The sequence below is a fragment of the Sarcophilus harrisii genome, chromosome 1, assembly GCF_902635505.1.
Source record: "Sarcophilus harrisii chromosome 1, mSarHar1.11, whole genome shotgun sequence".
Lineage (NCBI taxonomy): Eukaryota > Metazoa > Chordata > Mammalia > Dasyuromorphia > Dasyuridae > Sarcophilus > Sarcophilus harrisii.
This window is the reverse complement of record NC_045426.1, coordinates 212,350,168-212,377,093: the sequence shown is the minus strand read 5'-3', so window position 1 is coordinate 212,377,093 and position 26,926 is coordinate 212,350,168. Positions and strand designations below refer to the sequence as shown.

The 26,926-nt window shown below is 35.5% G+C and overlaps 1 pseudogene; it reads left to right on the top strand.

The window, feature by feature from the left end:
• Window positions 1–585: 585 nt before the first annotated feature.
• On the top strand, window positions 586–2,464 carry LOC100916788 (annotated as a pseudogene).
• Window positions 2,465–26,926: the final 24,462 nt, after the last annotated feature.

Genomic DNA, 26,926 nt, shown 5'->3' with positions numbered 1-26,926 from the left:
TTTTTCTATTTCTCCAAGCCTTTCTCTCACCATGATTATGTTTTACACCATCATTTCCCCAAGAATGTGACCTCAAGAGTACTCTTTCTTTCTATTTTCCTTTGCTAATTAGTCTCTATATTTGGAGGAACAGCTAGGTGGATAAAGCCCTGGTCCTGGAATTGAAAAGACTCATCTTCCTAATCTCATATCCAAACCAGATATTTGATAACTGTATGACCCTGGGCAAATCAATTAATACTATTTGCCTTAGTTTGCTCATCTGTAAAATGAATTGGAGAAGGAAATGGAACATTGGGAAGACACACAAACCCTTCTCTGCTGAGCTGACCCCATCTTACTTGATTTACCCCAGCTACAGCTCTCTTCACTATAACTCCCCGAGACACTTTCAAATATTATAAAAAGGGTATTCTCCATCATGTGATAGCAAAGGGTGAAAGGTCACATCCCGGGTGCTTACACTTCTCTTTCTGCTTGGAGTTACTGGGGGTCTCTTGAACTAGCTGAGTCTGAGGAAGTTCCATAGGAAACGCAACCTGGGGATTGGAACAAGCTCTGAAAGGGATCATTATTCACACAAACATGGAGGCCTCTTCCTTGGCCCAAAAGTAGCAGATCTTCAAAGTAGCCAGAGTGAAAAACAAAGCCCCCACTCAAGCACAGGTCACAGCTTTTAATGGCAGCTAAAGAGAACTCGAGCTTCTTTCTCTAATTCCTCAACAGAAAAAAACACAGAGAAGATGATTAAATGATCACAAATTAAGGAAAAGGAAGACCTTTGAGGACAATATAAGGAAGAACAGAACAGAATTGAGATTAGTAACTAGATAACATATGTTAGTGCAAAGAGAGTCTAAAAGAAATTCGAAGGAACTCTTAACATATAAGGAGTGTGCCTTAGAGGTTGATGTTTGAAATATCACTCTGGCTAAAATACACAAAAATGGAAATGAAAAATTAGCAAATAAATCATTCTTGAAATATTTAGGATAAGGCCATCACAACCAGCTCTGGTACAAATAGGAAACGTGGGAAAATATTGCTGGAGATTGGCAAATATTTGATGGGTGGATAGAATGGCAACTTGAGAAGCAAGGCTGGCACTCTTATGTCGACTCTGAAGGGAGATATAAAGATGTAGAGAGGGCATGTTGCATTTTTTCAAGATTTGACCTAGGGTACCCTCATGTTTAGAACTAGGTCAAGTATGCTCACTTTGAAGAAAAACATTGTCACTTTGTCTATGAAAGGAAAGTATTTAAAAGTTCTTTGGAGATGAGCATATGGATGGCCATCTCTGTGTGGTCTTTACAAAGTTTGAAGAAAATCAGAAAAAATTTTAAAGGGTACAAGTAATTAAAAATATGCCCTAGACAGGATTTGGAAGCAGGAAGTATAAGAAGTCTTTTAAAATTACACATTTTTCAAAGAAATTTGGGGATGTGTGGAATATTGAAGATGTCATTGTGAGCAAATGGAAATTCCAGTATAAAAAAGAGGTGAAGGCTTATCTGCACAATTATTCTGCCTCATTTGATTATTTGTGATTGGTAGAAAATGATGTGCAACCAAATACTATGTGTCAGTGTACCAGGGGTCCAAGAGAAAAAGCACTGTAAGTGGCATATATTCCTCTGGTTCAACTATGCACTTTATGAAGAGTTGAAATAAAGGACCATATAGATATATCAAACTTGGAACCTGTTCCTCAAAAAAAGTTTATATTTGCCAAAATATGGCATCTGTGTGCCCAGTTCAAAATAAGACAGGAAAATGAACCATTTTCAAAAGAGCTTTGGGAATTTCCAAAAGCAAACTGTTTAAAGTCTATACTAAATTGAAATTGCAGCTTGAAGGAAACTGACTAGTTCCAGAAACACTATGAAAAGTTCCTGGAATTTGCATCAGAAAAATTGGACATCATGGGATCAAATTTGCTGAGATAAAGACAATTTTTGCAGATATTGATCTACCCTAGACAATATATTAGTTGGCTATTAGCCAGCCATGCCAGGAATGCCATAGGTATTTTGTAAATCTTACACTGATTTTTAAATTGAACAACAAATCATCTAAAAAACAAAAAGTTTTTATTGGAGTTTGTTGCAATGAACACACATCAAGGTATAGGTCAGTTTTGCACCATTTGAGCTGTCTGCAGGAAATGAGAATGTTTAAATGCAGACAAATTTGCCAGCAAAACTATGAGAAACTGACAAGAGAAGAAAGAATTACTCATGTTACTAGAATTCCTGGCAAAACTTTGAAGATGAATTTGGAACAGAATCTCATAAGTAGAGTGGACAAACGCATGCCAGAGAAAGTTAAGGAGAAAGGAAAAGTAAAGAGAAGATGAGCCTGATGCTGGGAAAAGTACTAAGATTGCATCTTTCCAGAAGATGCAAACTAGTTCAACCTGAAACTGCTAGTAATGACCAAATTTTAGAAGAAACAACAGTAAGAAAGAATACTGCCAAGCAAGAACTAGACAAAGACATGGATAAAGATGAATCTTGACTTTTTCCATGTTGCATTTTTATATATTCTTTTCAAAATACAATTTTTTAATGTCACACACACAAAAAAAAAAGAGACCAATACTTCTATTCCTTTATCACCAGCATTATAAGTTTACTTGAATTTGTTATTATTGGACTCAATTTCTTCTTTGTTCATTGAGGCATTCTATTGGCCTTTAGTCTCTAGTCCTTCCAAAATACAATGATTCCCCAATCTTAAAACTCATTCCATATAACTATATCTCTGATACTTTTATTTCATTTTTAATTATCTATATTCAATATTTAAATTTTTTAATTTTTATTTTTAATAACTGATCTGTCATTTAATAAATGTGAAATAACATTTTACTACATCCTTATTTTGTTTTGTCCAACAGAATTCTGCCTTGAAACAATGAAATGAAACTAAAAACTATCAATACCTTGGTCACTTAGGACTTATTCATCATCTACAAACTATCACCTTTGCTAATAGGTTAGACTGGGGAAAAGGGCATTTTGTATTGTCAAAACTCCAAAATAATGGTTGGTCACTGCATTGAACAATTTTTCAATATTGTTCCCTTAACATTATTGTGAATACTATGTAAAGTGGTTCTACTTACTTCATTCTGTTTCTTTACATATCTTCATATTCATCATTTTTTGAATTCTTAAGTTCATTATTTCTTGATGAGTTAGAATAACATAATGTGTAGAATTCCAGAGTTAGAGAGACCTGGATTCAAGACCTGCCTCTGACACATACTGGCTGTAACTCTGACAAGTTCCTTAATAGTTCAGTGTCCTATATAACTTTCTAACAGTCTAAGTTGGGGGGGAGGGGAAAGGTGCTCACCTGCACTAATAAAGGGTTTACTCACCTTTTCTTCTACCTATGAAATCACAGGTCCAAGCCCTAAATCCTTTCTAATCATTTGCTCAACATTCCAATTGAATTATATTCTCAATTTTGAGCATAGTGTTCTACTCAAAAATATCCCATTACATTAATAGAATACAATTTATTTACTCATTCCCCAAATGATGGGTACCCATTATGTTTACAGTAGGTTTTGATTTTGTTTTTCTTTTTGCTACCATAAGAAATATGGCTATAAATATGATTGTAAATATGAAAACTTCTTCTTCCATCTCTGACTTCTTTGGAGTCTATCCACAGCACATGTATCATTGGATCAAAAAGCACATGCAGTTTAATGACTTTGTAATTTAGTTCAAAAGTGTTTTCTAGAGCTTTTCCACTAAGCCACAGCTCCAGCAACAATGCACTGATTTAGGTCTTACTATGTGCTAGGCACTGAGCTAAGCTTGAGGGAAAGACAAAAACACTGTCCCTTATCCCATTCTAATGATGACATTCAAATAATTATGTAGATATACAATGCCAATAGAAAGTAAGTCCAAGAGAAAGGCACTAGCATCAGAAGGACCAGAAAAGCTTTCCTGCAGAAAGTGGCATTTGAGCCAGGGTTTGAAGAAATTCAGGGAAGCCAGGAGGCAGAGGTGAAGCAGGAGGGAATTCCAGACAAAGAAAGGATGGCCATTGTAAAGCCATGGAGTCAAGAGACAAACTGTTGTGTGTGAGGTAGAACAAGTAGGACAATAAAGCTCCATCACACAGTGCGTGAAAAGGAGTAAAGTATCTGAGAAGATTGTAAAAACAAGAAGTGTTAGTTTGTAAAGAACTTTTAAATGCCAGGGGACTTTACATTTGATTCTGGAAGCAAAAGAGAGAAATGAATTGATGAGTAGAGGGATAAAATGATTAGACCCAAGTTTTGAGAAAATTTGGCTGCTGAGTAGAGGATGGATTGAAATAGAGAATGGATTGAAATAGAGAATTGAGAAGGGGAGTCAGTTAGGAGACTATGGCTATAACCTAGGCCAGAGGGGATGAGGGCCAAGAGCTTATATTTTGTTGATACTCATATGAGCAGACAGAAGGGAACATATACAAGAGGTGTGAAGGAAACAAAGAATTAAGGGAATTACTGAAAGAAATGACAGATGAGTTGGGCTTTGGAGAAATAAAGGAATAAATGAAAATGGAGGTGGGAGTCAATCCCAGGCACAGGGATGTAAATCAAAAATGGGGAGATGGGTGTGGATGGGATCGCAACAAGGGATAGAAAATAGTTCAGATTGACTGGAATATAGAGGAATATTGTAAAATAAAGCTACATCCATAGATTGGAATCAATTGTGAAGGGCTCTAAATGGCAGAATCTTGTTCATTTTTCCTTCTCAAAGAGTGAGTAAATCCTTTACTAGTGCAGGTGAGCACCTTTTTTTTTTTCAACTTAGACTTTTAGAAAGTTATATAAAATACTAAGATATTAAGGAACTTCTCAATATTATAGCCAGTATGTGTCAGAGGTAGGACTTGAACCCAGGTTTCTCTAACTCTAAGGGTGGAGTTCTATCTATTATGTTATTCTGCCTCATCATGAAATAATGAATTTAAGAATTCAAAAAAGCATTAAAATGAAAATTTATATGAACAGATACAGAATGAAGTAAGCAGAACCACTTTCAAATAAAGTGGATTTAAGTGAGGCAGAGCTTCTCAAAGTTATCAACCTCTCTCTTCTCCAGAATCACTGCAAGTTCAGAGACAAGAATTAAGTCAAGATGGTTGGCCCAGAAAATCATGATTTTATATTTTATGCAATAGATGAGAGAGAGCCACTTTAGGTTTTTGTGTGAAGGAACTAAATGATTATAGAAATCAATTAGGAAGATATCCAGGTAGTAGTGTGGAGAATAGATAGGAATAAATGGGACAATTCATAGTAGCTGAACCACCTTTACTATCACTGACTTCTCAGTTCCTTGAATCCCTTCCCTGCCTTGTCTAATTATTAGTCAGGTTGGTAACCCCCAATCCTGGGTGCACTTGATTTGCTACAACTTTGTTATCTAAACTCTTCTGGATCCTTACTGCTATAAAGTAACTCCCTTATTCCTCTTAGAACTACTCTCAATCACTGTGCTTTCAAGGACAAATGGGCTTGGGGCCAGAAGTCAAGGACACCCATTTCATTGTTTCAGAAATAACAGAGTCAAAGAACTGAGCTGCATTTTGTTACAAATATATATTGGATACTCAAGAAGGGAATCCAGCCTTTGTTTGCTGTACATCAGAGTAGCACTGAAAAATAGAAATGAGGGATAAAATCCCTCAGAACCTTTGTACCTAAACTCATAAGACCTTTATACATCAAAGATAGTGAAGATTAAAAAAGATTATACTGAACTGTGTCCCAAATGACAGTTATATTCTGGATTTTTTTTTTTGAAGGGAACTTACATTATAGCTCTGGGACTATATGCAAGGGGCTGGGCTTCAGTGGATTTACAAGGACTATATACATTTGGATTGTCATAGTGAGTCTAGAGTTCTCTAAGGGAAGTTATAGCAAAAAGGGGCAAGGGATTCTAAAGTACTTTGAAGTTAGAAATAGTTATAAATAGTTATAGCCGGTTCAGCAACTATAAACAGCCCCAATCACTCATCTTCCCATTCACTTTCCACACTGCTACCTGAATATTTATCTTTCTAATCCATCCCATGATAACTTCACTCTTCTATACAAATTTTAAATGGTTTTTCTTGCCTACAGAAAAAAAAAGTTTAAAGAGATGAATGTAATGAATAACCAATTCCAGAAAACTGATGAAATAAGCACTTACTTTCCTGACAGAGTGATAATGGAGTCAGGGTAAAATGTGAGACATATTGAGACATATTTTGGACATGCCTCAGAAAATGTGCTACAATTTTTTTTTTTTACCAGTGGATTAGGAGGAAGAAATAGATTTTTGTTTTTTTAGCTAGTTAAAAAACCTGCAATATTTAGATTGCATTTTTTCATTAAGTTGAAATATAGCTATAATATTCCTGGGAGTTTTCTTTTGGGGATCTCTCAGGAGGTGATAAGTGAATTCTTTCCATTTCTATTTTACCCTCTGAATCTAAGGTATCTAGGGAAGTTTTCCTTTATAATTTTTTGAAATATGATATCTAGTTTTTTTTTTTGATTATGGGTTTCAAGTAGGTAGTTCAATAATTCTTAAATTTTCTCTCCTCAATTTATTATTTTCCAGGTCAGTTGTTTTTCTGATGAGATATTTCACATATTCTTCTATGTTCATTCTGTTGATTTTGTTTTATTGTTTCTTGATATTTCATGGAGTCATTAGCTTCCACTTGCCCAATTCCAATTTTTAAGAGTAGCCATTCTATAAGAAATGATTAGCAGGATAATTTCAGAGAGGTCTGAAGAGATTTACACGAACAATGTTAAGTGAATAACATCTAAGCTATTGTTAAGTGAAGTAAATAGAACCAGAAGAACATTGTACACAGCAACAGCAAGATTATATGATGATCAAATCTGATGAATATGGCTCTTTTCAACAATGTGATGATTCAGGCCAGTTCCTATGGTCTTGTGATGAAGAGAGTCATGTGCACCCAGAGAGAGACTGTGGGGACTGAGCGTGTATCATAACATAGTATTTTCACTTTTTTGTTGTTTGCTTGAATTGTGTTCTCTCATTTTTTTTTCCTTTTTGATCTGATTTTTCTTGTGCAGCATGATATTTATGGAAATATGTATAGGAGATTTGTACATATTTGACAAAGATTACTTGCCTTTTAGGGGAGGGGTTGGGGGGAAGCAGGGAGAAAAAAATTCAGAACACAAGATTTTGCAAGAGTGAATGTTGAAAATTATCTATGAATATATTTTGAAAATAAAAAGCTTAAAAAAAAAGAGTTGCCAATCAGCAGCAATTGTACCCAGTATCAGGAAAGGGTCCCCTATAATCTCTTTCTGACCAGTTGTCCAACCATTTAACTTTTTTAGGCAAAGATTTTCCAAATCTGCAGCTGCTGCCATTGTTGTCGTTCCAAGGCCCTGCATGAGTCTACTCACAGCAAATCCCCTAGATCCAGCTCTACTCAATGTCACAAACTTCTCCCACCAACATCCTAAGTTGTCTTTAGCTAGAAAAAGTCTCACTTTGAGTTTTTATTGCCTCTGCTTTTCCAAAACTTGAGTTGAGGAGTTATGTTAAGTTGTTGAGAAACAGGGGGAGAGTATTCAGCTGGTTTACTGTCTGTACCATCTTGGCTTCACTTTTTCATTTAATTAGAATAAACCTAAGAAACAATGTGATCATGCTGTCCTTTTACAAAACTTCAGACTGAGTTCTTAAGAAAGTTATAAGATTTTTCTCTACAACCTCAGGACTCTATTTAAGGGAAAGAACATCCTAGGGTATTGCCTAGAGATCACAGAAGTTCTTACATTTAACTGGATCGGCCTATGATTTAGCTGCAATGAGAGGAGCAATAAATTCTAAGGGCTGTAACTACTTCTGCTGATGCCTAAAGAATTCATTCTGAAGACTTTTAAGAACTCAAGGTATGTACCTAGAAGGCAATAGAGGAAGGAAAATGGGAAATGTCAGTAATGAGACAGAGGCAAAGAACTAAAGAAAAAGACAAGCAGTAAACAAGAAGAAAGCAAAATTATATTGATAGTAGATTTCAAAATTCAAACTAGTAAACATATGGCCAAGATATTACCTTGCCTGTAATTACTACCTTCTCAGCAGTAAGACAACTTACATTAAGAGACATGGATTGAAACTTTTGCATCTTTTTGAATAATTTTGCTCCAGGCTCATACTTTATTTTGTTTCAATTCAGAGTTATGTTTCCTATGGTAAGTCAATTATTCTGAATTTCAGTATTTTAAAATGTAAAATTTACAGTACAAATTTTAAAAGAGTGGGTTCATATCTCTTTAGCCTGGACTTTTATCTAAGAATTTATAATGGGTCCCTTAGGTCATACCAAAAAAATAGAGAATTGTACATAATGATCATAGGGAATAAAATGGAAGTGTGATAAGAGGTTTGAGTAGTTCATTATTTCTTATAAATGGGAATGTGATCAGGAAATTCAAATGTTCATTGATCACAATTTTTGGGGGGTGGTTTTTTACTTGTTTTGGGGTTTGAGGTAGGGTTTTTATTGTGTTTTGTTTTTACAAATTACTATCAATTTCTCTCATTTCCATCTCTCCATTGGGGGAAAAAAAAGGAAAGAAAAGAAAAACCCTTAAGATGTATACGTATAGTCAAGCAAAACAAATGTCCACATTTTCATTCTTCATATTTAGTCCTCCTTTCTGTCAGAAGAAAGATAGCATTCTTCAGCATCAGTGCTGTCTTTGATTCGATTATTCTCTTTCAAAATCATTCACTTGTACAACTTAGTTGTTATGTCTTGCTACTGATTTTGATCACTTTATTATGGTATGTGAATATAATGGAATACTCCTGTGCCATAAGTAGGTGCTGATAATGACTTGAACACACAACATGAAAGCAATGGCATATTGTAAACAGTTCAAATCATGTGTTACCATTTACACCTTGGAAATCAGGCAACACTACAAATCAAGGTTTGATTTATTGTTTTGTTGATTTTCTAGACTTAAGAAAGTGGTGGAAAAAATGTTAATGATTCATTTTCAACTTAAAAGTATGTCATGCATACTTTCACCTCCCTCCCCCCCAGAGCATCTGGTCATTAACTTTAACAGCACATTCCTGTATAAAAGTCATATCAAAAGCACATATGAATGGGGAAAAGATAGTAAAGTAAAATAGTGAGAACAAAGGCTAACAGATACTGGTATTTGAAAAATATTAAAATACCAGAGGAAAACATCTTTTTTGGAATATTTATAGATGGAAGTAAACAAGAATCACAGGGGATAACAAGGCATGATGGTTGAGATCTGTACCAGTGGGAAAAGTATCTACATTAGCCAGTTAGCCAATGAATAAACATGTAATGAATACCTACTATAAATCAATCAGTAAACATTAATTTAGCACCTTTGATGTGCCAGGCACTCTACTAAGCACTGGGGATATAAAAATAAATAAAAGACAGTCCCCGTCTTCAAGGAGCTTACTGTCTAATAGGGGAGACAAGTAAACAAGTGAACAAAAAAAAAGGATAAATAGGAAATAAGAGAGGAAGGCACTAGAATTAAGAAAGAATGGGAAAGGCTTCCTATAGAAGCTGGGATTTTGGAAGAAGAGGTTTTCAGACATAGAGGACAGCCAGTGAAAATGTCTGAAGTCAGAAGTTACAGAATCTCTTGTACAAGGAATAGTAATAAAAATTGAAGAGTACATAGGATGTGTGTTGGAAGAAGAGGAATAAATCTAAAATGGCCCAAATGTTGCACTCCCAGAGCAAGAGTCCTGCCAAAGCTCTGTCAATCTGGTATCAGGTTGACATGGTCTATGCGCTAATGGACTTTTTTATTGTGATTACTTTTTTCTCTTCTGATCCAAGAACTCTCTAACACACAGGTGTGCTGTCTATTTTGTGCTATGGGTTCCTCCCCCCAATTCCTTTTCATTCCTGGCTTCCCACTGCCATTAGAGCTACAAACATTTGTACTGTCTGTTTAAGTGTGGGATATTTCTTCATGATCCTCCTAAATCTAGTTGTATAGGGTAGAACTGATAGAAATGTCAGGCTTTGAGTATAAGTGTACTCAGTATTTTTGGCTGTGGCTGTCAACACATTAGCCAGGTACTATTCACAGCTGCTCGAGTTAATGAATTCCAGACAAGTTTGTTGCATCTTTTAGTTTTTATTTTCTATTGCCATGCCCACTGAGCATGAAATGGCTCCCAAGGGGAGGAGGAGACTAAAAGATGGAAACAAAACCCCAACACTTCCCTAAAGTGAATCAGTATATGCAGCCAATCATGTTATTCTCACACAATGAAAAGGATCTTCTATTTGTTTCTGGTTATCAAAGGCTTGCTTAATCAGTGGGGGCGGTGAGGAGGGGAAAAGAAAAAAGCAATTTTATGACCTTCACTGTGGTGAATAAGGTAGAAACATTTTAATTTGGTTTTGCAATTTGTTATAGGCTTCTATAAATATCACCTCAGCTATATTCCCATTTTCTTAAGAACATTTCCAATGGACCTTCAGTGTAAACACCCTATTTTTGGATTTATTCACAATAGTTTGGCAATATGTTATAAATTGCTATACAGAGTTTCAAAATTCAAATAGACATTTGGAAAATTACAGGGCTAAAATTAAAAATCTACCTAATTTAGAGCCTTCAGGATAACTTCAAGATCCTGTGATCCATTTGGAATTTTTATAGTATAGTGTAATGGAAGAACAATAGTTAAAGTCAGGGAGACAGGGAATAATCAGCAGCTACAATTCTGGATTAAGGAAATCTGTGTTCAATTTTCAGCATGGTGACAGTGAGCAAATAACTTAATTACTCTGAATGCCTATTTTCTCACTAATAAAATGAAGATTAAAAATACTTATGTGAACTATTCTCATGTGGTAGCTGTGAAGTGACTTATAAGCCTTCAAGTGCTACTAAATAAAAATGTAAGTATTATTATTAAAACTCATGGCCCAAGGGCTTCTCATATGTCTGTGGAGCAGGTTTAATTCTGGGGGCTAGACTCAAGAAAGCCTGTTTTCTCTCTGTTTCATTTCTTTCATCTGTAGTTACCCCATGAACTCTCCAAAAGATAATTGGGGTATAGTTCGTGTCTAGATTTCACCAAACATAAACAAATGAGTCCTCAGCAACCATATAAGTATTGAAAGTAGTAGATGTAAATGGGGAATAGGACCACATCAAGGGTGGGCAGTAGAGACAGCATTTAACATATTGTCAGGAAGATTTGAGTTTAAATACAACCTCACATACTTAATAGCTATGGAATCTTGGGCAAGAAATTTAGCTTCTGCCTGCCTCAGTTTCCTTTCTTATAAAACAGGGCTTATCATAATACCCATCCTCCCTTGTTTGTTGAGATGATCCAATGAGATATTTATAAAGTACTTAGCACAATATCTGATACAGATACTTAATAAAATCTTTGAAAAAATCTTCAATTCAGAAAATACAGAAGAGATCAAGTATTCATAGGATCCCATAAATTAATACATATATATAAAATATGTATGTAAATATATTATAAGCCTATGTCAGAAGAGTAAACAATCCTCTCCCACTGGATTTTTATTGTCCAAAAAACTAATTGACCATGACATCGAGACTAGACATTACACAAAAAATGAGTGAACCATCTTTCTTCTTTATCTAAGGAGTTTCTCTGAAAAGGGTTTATCTAACTAAGTCTCAATCAGCCATTGGTCGTGTCCATATGCACAGAGTAAGTACCAAAATGCTCGTTACCTAATTGACTAGCCAAACAAGACCCAAAACAGAGCCTTCTAGCCAGAGATTTGTTACACGGTGCTAGCTTTTGGGATTTACTTTGTGGATGACTCTAAGTTTCTCTTTAGGGATCAATCCTTCTGAAGAAATAAGGGTCAACTAAGTACTTTAGTAGATAACAGTGACTAGAGTACCTGGAACTAAGACCTGAGTTCAAATCCACCCTCTGGTACATACTAACTGTGTGACTCTGGGCAAGTCACTTGAATGCCTGTTTGCCCCACTTACCTCAACTATAAAATAAGGATCATAATATCATCTACTTTCCAGAATGATTGTGAGAATCAAAAATATATATAAGGCATTTAGCTCAGTGTCTAGCACATAGTAGGTACCATATAAATATTAGCTAGTTTAACAATCATTTTCTGATTCAGTGTATACCCTAAAAAAATGTAAATGACCTACTACATGAAAAGTATTTTGCTAGACACTGAATAGTTAAAGTCAAAAAGAAAAAAAAAAAAATCCCTGCCCTCAAGAAGTTTGCTTTCTACTTGGGGTTGCAGGAGATACAGCTCACACATAGATAAGTCAATGCAAGCTGAATTCAGAAGAAAGAGAGCCCAGTAAGTGAGAGTGAGGAGAAATCATAAAAGACTTCACATAGAAGATGGCACCTAAGCTAAATTTGAGATAAAAGTAAAAAGGAAGTAACTTGTTTCCATCTCTAATTAGTCCAGAATTTCATTATAGAAATAATTTTTAAAATAAGTAAAAACACCTTTTGTTTTCAAGGGCACTTTCTCATCTTCTAAGAAGCTAACTTTTTGAAGGATAGGATATTTTGTGTAGCTTGTAAAAATCTGCAAAGCACTTTTTAAAAAACCATTATCTCATTGAATCTTTTTTTATTAAAGCTTTTTATTTACAAAATATATGCATGGGTAATTTTTCAACACTGACCCTTGCAAAACCTTGAGTTCCAAATTTTCCCCTCCTTTTCCCCTTCCCCTCCCTTAGTCAGGTAATCCAAAACATATTAAAAATGTTAAAATATATGTTAAATCATATATATATATATATATACACACATATACATATATACATACATATTTATACAGTTACCGTGCTGCACAAGAAAAATCGGATCAAGAAGGGAAAAAAACTGAGAAAATGGAAACAACAACAAAAAGAGTGAAAATGCTATGTTGTGGTCTACACTCAGTTCCCACAGTGTTCTCTCTGGGTATAGATGGCTCTCTTCATCATAAGATTATAGGAAATGATCTGAATCATCTCATTATTGGAAAGAGCCATGTCCATCAAAATTGATCATAGTATAATCTGGCTGTTGCTGTATACAATGATCTCCTGGTTCTGCTCATTTCACTTAGCATCAGTTCATCTCGTTGAATCTTTATGATAGCCACATCACATGAATAGGTACCATGGACATTTTATTATCTACATTTATAATTGAAGAAAGAGATTCAGAATAGATAACTATAAATAGATATAGATAGATATAAATAGATAACTATAAGTCATAGATTCAGGGCTAAAAGAGCCCTCAGAAGTGATTTAGACTAATACTCCTCTACCATATACATGCAAGGATCAGAAAGATTAAATGTAAGGGACAGAATTCAAACTCAGGATTTTCTGATTCTATCTTGATCATTCTATCTGTTGACATCAATCTGCTTCTCTACACAAAATATTTAACACATGTTTGTTGAATTATAAAGGAGGATGACATTACTGATCACTATCAATACATTTGGAGTTCTTTGGGTTGAGTTTTTTTGTTTTTTTGCCACACATAATATGGAAAGATTAAATCATCCACATTCTAGTACTTGATCTTCTTTATGATAAATTGTATTCTCTTACAAAACAATTGGGTGAAATTTGGCCTCTAGGATTTTATCATTAGGTTCAAACTCTCTGCCTTGGAAAGAGTATGGCCTAGTGAAAAAAAGAAAGGAATGAAAAGATAAAATAATCATGGAATATCATGAAGATAAGTATCTCTCAAACAAATGTAGAGATTACTCATAGGTTTTACTGAGAAAGCCTGGGAAAGAGTTATAAATGACATCAGTGAAAGATCCATCTGATGAGGTTTTGGGTAACTAGGTGGGGTTGGCAGAAAAAGACTGATTTAATCATAAGATTATTCCTTGAGACAAGCAGGGAAGGGCACTGATGGGGATTAGATGTTCAACCTCATAGTCCCACCCCCTGTGGAGGTCATAGGTAGCCCCACCTTGCTGTATGGAGTCAGAAATCCAAGTCAATTCCTTGTGGTTAAATTTCCCCTATAAATCTGTCCATGGCTTGTGCCATCTTTGCTGAATCCCTTTTGGGTTAGTCCATCATGGTGTTCTGCTTCATGATGCCTTTCTCTTTCCCCCTCCCCCATGTTTCATGATGTCTTTTCTCTCATCCCCCCATCTTTTTCTCTTTCTTAAAGATAATTTTTTTAGGGAACTAAATCTCTATGAATTTAGCCTGACAGTGGAGTACTTCCATTTCACAGCATATTTCTTTAATTGATTCTTCCAAATGCCTTTCCTTGGTAATCCTATTTCTCTCCCAAATCTATTTCATATTTAACCTTCCTGGTGTCTATTGTACCTCTTCTTTTGTCTGGAACCTTTTCTTCTAAATAAATCTTCTTTTTGCCAAAGAAAAACAACTATTGTGAATTCTTCACATGACTGAACCCCCATTTGGTCCCGTACCCCAAAGCCATCCCATTTAGTCAAAAATCCTGAATTCTAGCATCAGGGGTATTCTTGGCTACCTGCTAGGTCATTTAACTTCTACAGGTCTCCATTTTCTTCAAAAATGAGAAAAATGAACCAGATGCTATCTGGGCTCTTTCCAGTGCAAGCATTCTATGTGTTCTAAAGCCCCATCTCATGGGTTCTGTTCTTTCACCAAAGTAGTGAATTATTCCAGTGAATTATGCCATTCAGCACCATTATATCTCAAGTCATCAGAGTTCTAAATATAGTTCTACTGTTAGCAGCTGGGATAGCCCTAGACAAAATCGTGAAGTCAGCAAAGTTTTTCTTTGGAATGGCTCATGTTCCCTGCCATTGTGGTGAGGCAGGGGTAGAGAAATATTCTTGGATGAATGCCTTTCCAATATCTCTCAAATCACAGAGGTGATTGGCACTTAATCCAAAGGTCAGCCGTGATCTGCAGAAACAATTACAGAAGAAATAATAAGATATCTCCTGTCACCTGTCAACTCTTGATAGGGAAAATAAAATCCATAATTTGGATTCTGAGCTATGAAAATTCATTAACTGGTTGTGACACATTTGTGCCATACAGGAGAAGAGAACCAAAAAAGTCATAAGAAAGTGATTTAATTTCTCTTAGGCTCAGTTTCCTCATCTGTTAAAGGGGAAGTAATAATGCTTGTAATACCTATATCACATGACTTTTAAGAAGATCAAAGAAGAAAATATAAAAATAGTTTTGTGAACCTATCTAAATCTGTTATTGTTATTATTATTATTAATTTAATTTTAAACATCAAAAGCTCAGTTTCCAAGTTCAAAAATACCATTTTGTCATGGAATAGTAGATGCCTAAAATGTTAGATTTAGTGTTGCCCCCCCCCCATGTAAATCTCTAAGATAATTATAAATGGATTGATGACTCATTTTGGTAGAAATAGTTTCTTATAATTCTACACTGATGTTTTTACAGGTTTAAAACAAAACAAAACAAACAAACAAAAAAAGCAACAAATGTGTGAATGGATAGGTAGATAAACAAATCAATAAACTGATGAATAAACAAAGCAGATCCATAGATACGGATGGATAAATATGGGTAAATAGACAAATACAAAGCTAAAAAGATGTAGAGAAAGTTGGTAAACAAATAAATATGGATGGAGATAAAAAGAGAGAGAGAGAGAGAGAGAGAGAGAGAGAGAGAGAGAGAGAATGAATTAGAGAATTATTACTCAAAGTCACAGAATATTAGAACTAGAAGGAACTTTAGAGTTTATCTAATCCAACTTCCTTATTTTGTGGAAAGAATAACTTATATCCAAGTGAAGTAACTTGCAAAAGGTCATTTAGCAAGTAAAAAGCACCACTGGACTCACATCCATGCGTATTGACCATAGGATCTAAAATACCTGAGATCAAATCTGGCCTCAGACACTCACTAGTTATATGCCTTTAGGTAAAGCATTTAATCTCTGTCTGCCTCAGTTTTCCTCATCTATAATACAGTGATAGTAATTGCTTCTACCTCCAGGGGTTGTTGTGAGGATCAAATGTGACTTTTTTTTAATTATTCATTTTGAACTTAAATAGAAAAATATTTTCTAAATCCATGCACAAAAAAAATCCAATATGAAACCATGTACTTCCATTTCACATAATTAACTTTTGTTAAAATCTATATCATTTTCAAAATTATCCTGCTTTTCTGTGCTTCCTTCTGAATCTTCTTTTGTTCTAAGCTGTGTACTATTTTTTTTCTGTTTCCAACTGGCATAGAAAAGGCTTCCATTAGACACAGATATATTTGTATATCCATATACATACAGAGAGGTAGAGAAAAACAGAGAGAGAAAGACAGACAGACCATGCTTTGCATACTTCTACTTATCACTTCTTTCTCTGGAGGTAAATAGCATCTTCCTTCATAGGTCCATTATAGTTGATTTGAGTCATTCACATTTGAGTCATTAACTTGGTCATTCACATTTATTCTTTGAACAATATTGCTGTTACTATATATATGTATACTATATGTGCATATATACGCATAAACACAAAGTTCTTGGTTCTGATTATTTTATTCTTCATATTTCCTGCAAATATTTCCATGTTTTTTTCTAAATCAACCAGCTCATCATTTCTTACAATATAGTCTCATTCCATTATATACCAGTAATCATGTACCAGAAATAATTATATACCAAGGATATTTATTAAGAACTTCGTGAACCTTAAAGTGCTACAACAGCTAACATTATTATGCTTACATTTTCAATAATCTTTGACTAAACCAAGTCTCCCATGCTAAAGAATGTTATAGTGGAAAAAGCCCTAGAATTGGAAAGCTGTGACTTTAGGTAGAGAAAACTACCTTTTCAGAGCCTCAGTTTTTTCATCTGGAAAAATGAAGAAGTTCAAATAGATGATCTCCAAGGTCCCTTTTATGTTCTGTGATATTCAGCAACCAATTATACAATGTGTGGATTACCTGTACCCTGGACTTCCCTTGTCTCCTTGCTCTTCCTGGTGTATCTTCCCAGTTTTTCTCGTTCCTCTGCCTCTGATTCTCTGCTTTGGAGCCAATGGAAAAGCAGTGTTAAGGAACAGGAAAGTATTGCTCTGAAAACCATCTAGCTCTCAACTAGTTCATTTTGGAAAGCAATTTGAAATTATTCAAATAAAATGACTAAAATGTCTCTACCCTTTGACCCAGAGTCTTCATTGTGGGATATATAAATCAAAGAAGTCATTAATAAGAAAAAAGTCCCTGGGTACATTGCTTTGTGGTAGCAAAGAAACAAAATAAATGAGATTTGGATGCCAGAATTATCTTAGACTCTGCCTTTTTCCCTCCGAGTTGAACTCATCACATGTGCTCATGCCTATCCTGAATTCCCTTTCCTCTCTAAGTCTGAATAATGTTCTCTTGACAGTGTTTGTGGGGATAATATCTTCTTTGATTAGATTTTCTGTATTGTAGATTATTTACCCTTCTTTGGGTCACCAACAAAGGTCTGTAAAAGTGAATTTCCCACACAGATAAAATATACTGCAGTTTCAAATGAGTCAAGAATTTTCAAATAAGAATGTCTTTTTGTCAGTCAATCAACAAGCATTAATTAAGTGCTTACTTTATATCTGGAATTGTTCTAAACAATCTGTCCTCAAGAAACTTGCATTCTAATGAGGGTGACAACAATAAGCAAACAATTATCAATATACAAGATATATAACTGGGTAAATTGGAGATAATCTTGAAGAGAAGGGATTGGCCAAAGAAGAAACTACAAAAAGGTTCCTAAAGAAAGTTTTATTTGAACTGAGTCTTGAAGTAAGCCAGGGAAGCAAGGATGAAGAGGCAAGGAGAGAGAATATCACTCATTTTTAGCAGAATTATGCTATAGTTTTTCTTTAGAGATATTTGAGGATTTTTTTTGTTTAGTTTGGTTTTAATTTTCCTTTCTGTTATACAACAGAACATCTTTGAATAGTAACTGAGTGATAGTTTGTGGTTATTAATGAAAAATGTCCCTGACAGCACTACTGATGTAAACAACATGAAGAAAATTCAGATACATTACAAGTGTTTCTGTTCCCAAAGAAAAGAAGGGAAAATAGCAAGTTCAGATGACACACAAAGAGAAAAAATAATTAAATAAGGCATAAAGTTTACTATCAGAAGACTGGGATCTTTCCAGCCTGGGGATTGGAGAGATTTACAGATGTTACTGGAGAGAAAGCCAGTGGAAGTATCTAAGAAGTGCAGTGAATGATTGAAAGCTATCAAAGTACTTAAGGGATAATAGGAAGTAGGAAATATGATCCACAAGCTTTGGTGAAGGGAAAGACCAGCCAGTTATTTTGTTGAAGAGTCAAGGAACGAAGAATGTTTTGAATAAAATAAAGAGTTTATAGTATTCAATTTTGGTTGGTGATGAATATTTAAGAAGGATATGAGTATGGAAGTCCAGGCCAGGAAGGGAAGAGGAGGGGAGATGGAGGGGGAAAATTGGGGGAGAGATGGAGGAAAAGAGATGGAAGGGGAGATATTAGAAAGATGGAGGGGGGAGATAGAGGGGGAAATGGGGAGAGGGGAAGAAAGAGAGGGAAAGGAAGAGGAGGGGAGAGGGAAGGGGGAAGGGAAAGAAAAGAGGGAAGGGGAAGTAGAGAGGAAGAAGGAGGAAAAGAGGGAGAAGGGGAGAGAGGTAAAAAAAAGGGAGAAGGGGAGGGGGGAAGGAAGGAAGGGAAAGAGGGAGAGGAGGGAGAGAGGGGAGACAGAAAGAGAAACAGAGACAGAAAGAAGATAGATGGATAGATAGATAAATAATAGAGTGAGTAAGCACCTTACTACATACCAGACATTTTGTAGGTGCTAGGGATAAAAATTCAGGAGAATTTTTTATTTATAATTATAACCAAACATATAGCCACAGATTTATAATTATAATTTATAATTTATAATTAATTTATATTAATTTTATAGTATAGTATAGTATTTTAATATAATAAATACTAATTTATAATTAAAACCGAACATATAGCCACAGATGGTATAACATACATAGAAAGTTTGGAAGGGAATAATGTATCTTAAAGCTAGAAAGGTAGGTTATAGAAACAAATTAAGAGACAATGAGAATTTATATTTGATCCTTAGAGCTCTGGATCTGTAATCAGGAATGCATGAGTTCAAATCCAGTTTCAGACATTTAGTAGATGTGTGATCCTAAGCAAGTCACTTAACCCTGTTTGCCTCAATTTCTTCATCTGTACAATGAGCTGGAGAAGAAAATGATAAACCACTCCAGTATCTTTGCCAAGAACATCTTAAATAAGGAGCATGAAGAGTCAGACATGACTGAAAAAAAAAATATGAAAAAAACAGATAAAAAAGAGCCAACCGAGTTTACTGAGTGGGGGAGATAACATGATCATAACTGTGCTGTAAGAAAATCACTTTAGCAAGTGTTTGGAAGATGAATTGAAATGGGGAGACTTAAGGCAGGGACACTATTTCAATAGTCTAGAAAAAGAGGATAAGTATCTGAACGAGGCTGATGATTGTAGGAATGAACAGAAGGAGACATATCCCAAAGATATAGAGGTAGAAACAACATAGCTATGTGGAATAAAGAGGTTGGAATGTCAGAAATGTTGAAAATGTGAAAATAAGGGTGATGGTACTCTCAGTTAAAATTGAAAAGTTTGGAAGAAGGATAGATTTTGAGGGAGATAATGAAAAGTTTTATTTTCCAAGTGTTAAACTTGAGATGTCTGTGGAACATCTATTTCTGAAGGTCAAGACTTGGTGATAAAGAACTGGAGTCCAAGAGAGAGGTTGAATCCAAAATCATCTGAGGTTAAATCCAAAATCATCTGTATAGAGATGATAATTAAATGCAACAGAGCTGATAATGTCACTCAAGAAAAAACATGTAGAAGAAAATGATACAGAATTGAGTCTTGAGGTTACTAACCAGTTGGCAGAGAGAGACTGAAGATTAGAGAGACAGGAAGGATGGTTGTAAAGAATAATGTACCAGAAAAAAAAAAAGAAAGAAAAGGAATGGGATCAAAGTCACATGTAAAGTCAGCCCTGAATAGCCTTAGGTTTGGGATCTGTCAAAAAACAAATACAGACTACAATGTTGTTAATTATACCTTTACTAAGATCTACAAAGGATACAAAAACATTATTGATTAAGCCTAGAGGATGAATCTGATAGCAGTTTCAGTTAGATGTTAATGTCAGTATACAGGCTCCTCTTGCCTCTATCCTCAACAGAAGCTCACCCCAGGGGTTGCTCAGTCAGCTGTTTAAAGAGGAATTTCTTAATTTGGTTACATATCTTCAAATATACAATTTTTTTTTTCTGCAAGAAGCCTTGTCTTCTTGTTAAGGTATTTCTTTGCTTTGAATCTATTTAAAGCAATTTTTATGTTTTAGAAGACCACTATATGCAGTTATTGGCCTTAAGGATCAATTATTCATCAGAAACTGGAATAAAGGAGAAAGTGGGATAAGGATTCAAATTGGATCAATGAACTTTCATTGCAAGTTGGCACCTTCTCTGCAATGTATAGTTTTAGAGAGTTCCCTAAAATACTGAAAAATCAAATGACTTTCCCAGAGTCACACAAACAATATGTGTTAGTCAGAACTTTAATGCTGGTCTTCCCGAGTTCAAAGCTAACTTTCCAGCCACTATAGTCAAGCCGTCTCTCAAAGGACAAGGTAGTTGGGGATAATGCCAAACAATTTTAAAAGGCACTTCTTGCCAAAGATCAATTCAACATATATTTATTAAGGCTTGTGTGTCCAGAACTGTTCTAGACTCAAATTCAAATGACTTATGCCCTACTTCCCTATTAAGAACTTATAATCCTCTGGGGAAATAGGTAGTTTGATTAAAAAAAAAAAATTATGACAATGCTAGATCATGGCATACAGGACTTCAGAGAAAGGCAAAAATTAATGTCAGTTTCCCATAGTCTCTAAATGCCAGTATCCTTTGAATAAGATAGTAGAGTGTTGTCAAAGAGAGGCTGACATTGATCTTATGACACAGATTCAACATGGTCAATTTTTTGTTTATTTTGTTTTTCATACCCAAGACCTTGGACAACTCTACTTTAGAAAACTTTTTAAAACTATACATTGCAGAGAAGGCATCAACTCTCAATGGAAGTCCATTTTGCCTCCTTATCTTACATTCTTTTTTACTCCAGTTTCTGATAAATAACTGGTCCTTAAAATACCAAGTTTTGCCATAGGCAGCACAGAGGAACACAAGGAACAACAGCTTTCCAAAGCCTCTGTGCTCCAAATCAAAGGGATCTCACATGATTCTATCTCTTTCTCTTCCGGGAAAATAAGCTCTGCCACTACAGCAAATGGGACCAAGCCTACAAATACTGGTCCAAAAGTTGTACTGTCTCCCTGATTTTATCTGATGCATGTAGGTAGCCAAAGAGTTGGAGTAAGACTGGCTCAGTTCCCAAGGCTATTTCCATAGCTGCTGCCTACTGCTTCTAGTATTCAATTCCCCTGCTTTCTTAGTGGGGTAAAACACTAAGGCAAAATGGTTAATGGAATGGAAGTATGATCAGTTAGAAAATATATCATTCTAGGAAGAAAAAAGAAATGAAATGCCATTTCTCTTTTACATGGAAAATGATATTTTTAAAAGAATGGTTTTCATAACAGCTGCTACCTCTGAGAACACTGGGATTTCAATATACAATGGTATACTTTGTTCTCTTTGGGTCTTATCCTCCTCCTCCAGGGGTGGACAGGTTAAATGAGATTGACTGAGATCCTAAGTGAGTAGAGTGAAAATAACCTAAGTTGCTGCTCCTCCCTTCCCTTTGTGTCATAGATAAAAACAGAAACCAGATAGATTTGATGCTCCAGGGAATGGGTAATGAAATCCAGAAGTTTTTATTTCCATGGCTATGGTTCAAATTCCACTGCCTAAAGGATTAACAGTCTAGTATCTCTATTATCCAAAGAAAGGACTAGGAGTAAGCAAGACGGTTAGCTGCTTAGAACTCATAAGCAGAGGTGGGAGAATAACATAAATCCCTTTAAAATATCATTTTGTGTAAAATACATACAGGCAGCATGTAGCAATGCAAAGATAGATAGTTTGAGCTGTCATGGTGCTGAATGAGGTAGAAAAACTCCCTCTCTTCTTCTCACTTTGGAAAGATGTGGCTTTCTTTCAGCTCCCTCTTCCCTCAGAAATATGATTTATCTTTTATGCATGGCCCACCAATATATCTGAATTTATGAAGTCAGGGTACTTGCTTATCAGCTTGAATCTCAAGAGGCATCTGATTCCAAGTTAGGTCAGTCAAGTTGCTGTTGTTTTTTCAGTCATGTTCAGCTCTCTGTGACCCCATTTGAAGTTTTCTTGGCAAAGATATTAGATTGCTTTGTCATTTCCTTCTCAAGTTCATTTTACAGATGAGAAACTGAGGCAAACAGGGCTAAGTGACTTGCCCAGAAACATACAGCTACTAACTGTCTGAGGTCAAATTTTAATTCAGGTCTTCCAGCCTCCAGACCTGGAGAGCTATTTACTGCACACCCCAATCTATCTTTCAAGTATTTATTAAGTGCTTATTATGTGCCAGGTACTGTATTAAGTGCTGGCGATACAAGGAACTCACAATCTAAAAGGAGGAGAGGACATGCAAGTAACTAAGTACAAACAAAATACATACAGGATAAATTGGAGATAATCTTAGAGGAAAGGCATTAGAATTAAAAGGAATCAGGAAACACTTCCTGAAAAGAGTTTTTACCTGAAGGATGTCAGGAAAGAAAGGAGATGAGAAGCAGAATATTTCCGTAGTGGGAAAACAACCAAGGGAATGCATGGAGTATCCCATGAAAGGTGCAATGAGGAAGCCAATGTTACTATATCATAGAACAGGAAGAAGGGATTAAGATTTAAGAAGACTGGAAAGGTAGGAAGGACCAGGTTATGTAGAGCTTTAAAACTCAAACAGAAAATTTTACTTGATCATGTAGGTAATAAGGAGTCACTAGAGACATTGAATGTGGGAGAGGGAAGCAAATGTTATGATCACACCTGTACCGTAGATCAGTTTGACAGCTGGTTAGAGAATGTACTGGAGTGGAGAGAGACAAGGGAGGGAGACCAAGCAGAAGGCTATTTTGATGACCTATGTAAAAATTGTCACAGGGTCAGAAGAAAGAAGGGGGAATATATAAGAAATGTTACAGGGGTAGAGTTGGCAATAATTATACATGGAGGGATGAGTAAGAAAGAGTGAGAAGTGGAGGATGACATCTAGATTGCAATCCTCAGTGACTTGGAAGAGGTAATATGCTTAACAGTAATAGAGAAATAAGGAAGAGAGCAGGATTTGGGAGGAAAAATAATGAATTCAGTTTTGTCCACGTAGAGTTTAAGATATCTGAGACATGGAATTTGAAATGTTAGTCAACAAGCATTTATTAACAATTTTATTTATTTATTACAGTACCAGGCATTATAGTAAGCAAAATGAATACAAAAGGAAAAGCAAAAAACAGTTCTTGTTCTCAGAGTTCACAGTCTGATGGGGTATAGAGAACATGCAGACATATTAAAAAAAAAAAAAAAAACCTTACAAAATAAATAGGAAATAATCAACAAAGACAAGGCATTTGAATTAAAAGGAATTAGGAAAAGGAAAGGGAATTGAAGTTTTAGCTGAGATTGAAGGAATCCAAGAAGTAGACATGAGGAAGGAGGGCAAGGAGAAAGGGGACAAATAGTGAAAATGCCTAATGCAAAAGTTGTTCAAGGAATACCATATTGCCAGTGTCATTAGATAAAAAAGTATATGATGGAAGGGGCGGAGGGGAATATAAAGGGAGAGAGGATAAAGCATAAAAAAATTGAAAAGGTGGAGGGGGTAGGGAATGAAGAGCTTTAAATGCCAAATAAAAGCTTTTTATATTTATACCTGGAGATGACAAGGAGTCATTGGTGATTATTGAGCAGGGGAGTAACATAGTCAGACCTAAGCTTTAAGAAAATCACTTTGGCAGCTGAATAAAAGATTGACTGGAGTGGGGAGAGACTTGTGGTAGGCAGACAAACCAATAGGCTATTGCAGTAGCAATGTGAAATAAGGGTCTACCAGGATGGCAGCAATATCAGAGGAGAGAAAGGGGCATATTCAAGACCTATTTCAAGGGTAAAATAAACAGACCTTAGTAACAGATTGGCTGAGAGGATGGACAGGATTGTGAGAAATAGTGATGAAACAATTGATAGTGATGAAACCTAGATTTTGATTCTAGGGGATTGAGAGAATGGTGGCGTTCTTAGTAATTAATAGGGAAACTTGGAAAGGGGGAGTGTTGGGGGGAAAAATAATGAATTCAATTTTAAATCTGTTAAGTTTAAGATATCTATAAAACATCTAATTTGATATGTCTAAAGGCAGTTGGAGATTCGAGTCTGGTGCTTCAAGATCTGAGAATTACCTACTTTAGAAATGATAATCAAATTCATAGAAGCTGAAAAGATAACCAAGTGAAGAGGTCTCAAGACAGAGACTGGGTTGACATCCACATTATGGGCATGATCTAGAAAAATATACAGCAAAGGAGACTAAAATGATCAATTGGATAAGTAGGAGAATGAGGAGAAAACAATGTCAGGAAAACATATAAAGAAGAGAGTATTAAGAAGAAGCAGGCAGTAGACAGGGTCAAAGGCTGATGAGAAGTCAAGAAGGATTAGGAGTGACAAAAGGCTATTGAATTTGGAAATCAAGAGATCTTGGATAACTTTGGAGAGATCAGTTTCAGCTAAATGATAAGGTCAGAAAGCAGAAAAAGGGAGAGAGAAAAGAAAGTCACACTGATCATAAGCAGCCTTATGATGAATCCTAGCCACAAAAGGGAATAGAATTAGGAAAACAGGAAGAATGGATCAAGTGAGATCTTTGAGAATGGGGGAGAGATAGGATGTTCATAGGCATCAGAGAAATTGCCAGTAGACTAGGAAAGACTATAGATTAGTAAATGAGGGGGGATGATGGAGAGGTCAATGTGCTGAAAAAAGACATGATGCAATAGGAATAAATTAAAATAGAATAATTTTTTTTTTATTCCTTTAGTGCACTTTACTCTTGATTCAACATAATGCTCAGGTCCCCAGCTGGCTTCAGCTGACAAATTCAAATTTGGGGATTTTAAACTTCAGTATTTTAAATGTTCCCCTTCCAGATTTTGTCCTCCATCTGTTCTGAGTCTCATTGCTACAAGTGGAATGAGCACAGATTCAAATGGCCACCCAGATTTTAATAGATTGTCACATACATTGAGAAACATTTTAAAATAATGCTATTTATAGAACAACCAGGTTTTTTTAATGGTCACAATATGTTTCCACAAGAGGAAAGAGGGGAAGGCAGGAAAAGTAGAGCTGGACTATCCTGTTCTCATTTTTTGATCATTTTAGTCATATCTGACTCTGTGACCCCATTTGGGGGTTTCTTGGCAGAGATACTAGAATGGTTTACCAGTTCCTTCTTCTGTTTGTTTCTCATTAAGGAATAGGTAAAGCAAGGGAGAAAAGAAGCTAGGTAAAAGGAGACCCAGTTCCACATCCTCTACCTATCTTAGGGGAGGAGGTCTCTAAGGCATTCTCACTAACAGCCCCATTCTTTGCTCTTTATCTTCCATGCTTGGCTTGGATTCCATTTTTCTAACCTACAGAGTCTTTTAAAAATCAGTGGTCCCTTCAAGGTCAACACCCAAAGAACTCTATATAATCTAGTATAATCTGAAATCAACCTCAAATTTGGAGAAGCAAAATTATTTAGGAAAGGAGAAGAGCTGTGTAGATGAGTCTGCAATGGCACTGCCCCATTATCCAGAAGCAGGGGAGTATTCCTGAGATACACAGAACAAGGAGAGAGATTTGGAGTCATTGAGAATAAACTGAACTATAATCAAGTAGCCCAAAGTGGAATGCTATCTATTGAGTAGGAATGTCTAAGAGCTTGGCATTTTTCTTTTTAGTTTTTCTGAAATTAAACACCAACAAATGAGAATAGAAAGAGGATTGTACATGAAACATCATGTCTTCATTATGTTCAGCATATTCTTTTTCAAAATATTAATTAATTCAATATATTAGTTCCAAGGTTGTCTTGCTTGTCAGTGTTTCTCTCTATCTGAACTCCCTTCTGTTTTCTTCTTTTAATTTTCCATTGATGCTCTTTTCAGGTTTTTTTTTTTTTTCCCTTACTCAACTCTTATTTCCTTGCCTTATAATCAAAAATTGTCATTAAGGAAAACAAATCCATACATTAGCCATAATTTTAGGCCTCATTCTTCACCTCTAGCCCATCATCATCCCTTCATCAAAAGGTAGGAAGCATTTTTTATCTTTAGTTCTGAAAACAGTAAAGATTAGACATTGCACTTATTGGTTCTTAAATCTTAGCGTGATTCCATGTTAAGGACAAGAATAGTGACTTATACTGAAAGAAGTTTTGCCTTAACACTGAATTCATGCCCTAAAATTGAGCTCAGTTGGCCAATGAGCAAGTTGAAAGTCACCTAAAGGACTATATCTCTGATTATTGATCATACTTCCCATCTATAACCCATTGACATCTTTGGATGTTTTGCCATTCACCTTGCCTTGCTCCTGTTCCCCTTACTATTATTCTGAATCCTTTCAGCAGAGTTCTAAAAAGTAGGCTAGATATAAATAGCTTATTCCATAATTCCATGGCACCTGGATTTTTTTTTTTGAGGAGTCAAACTATAAATAATTAAGAGAAAGTTCAAAATCCCCAGTAGGCAGAAACCCATAAGGGGCACATTTTA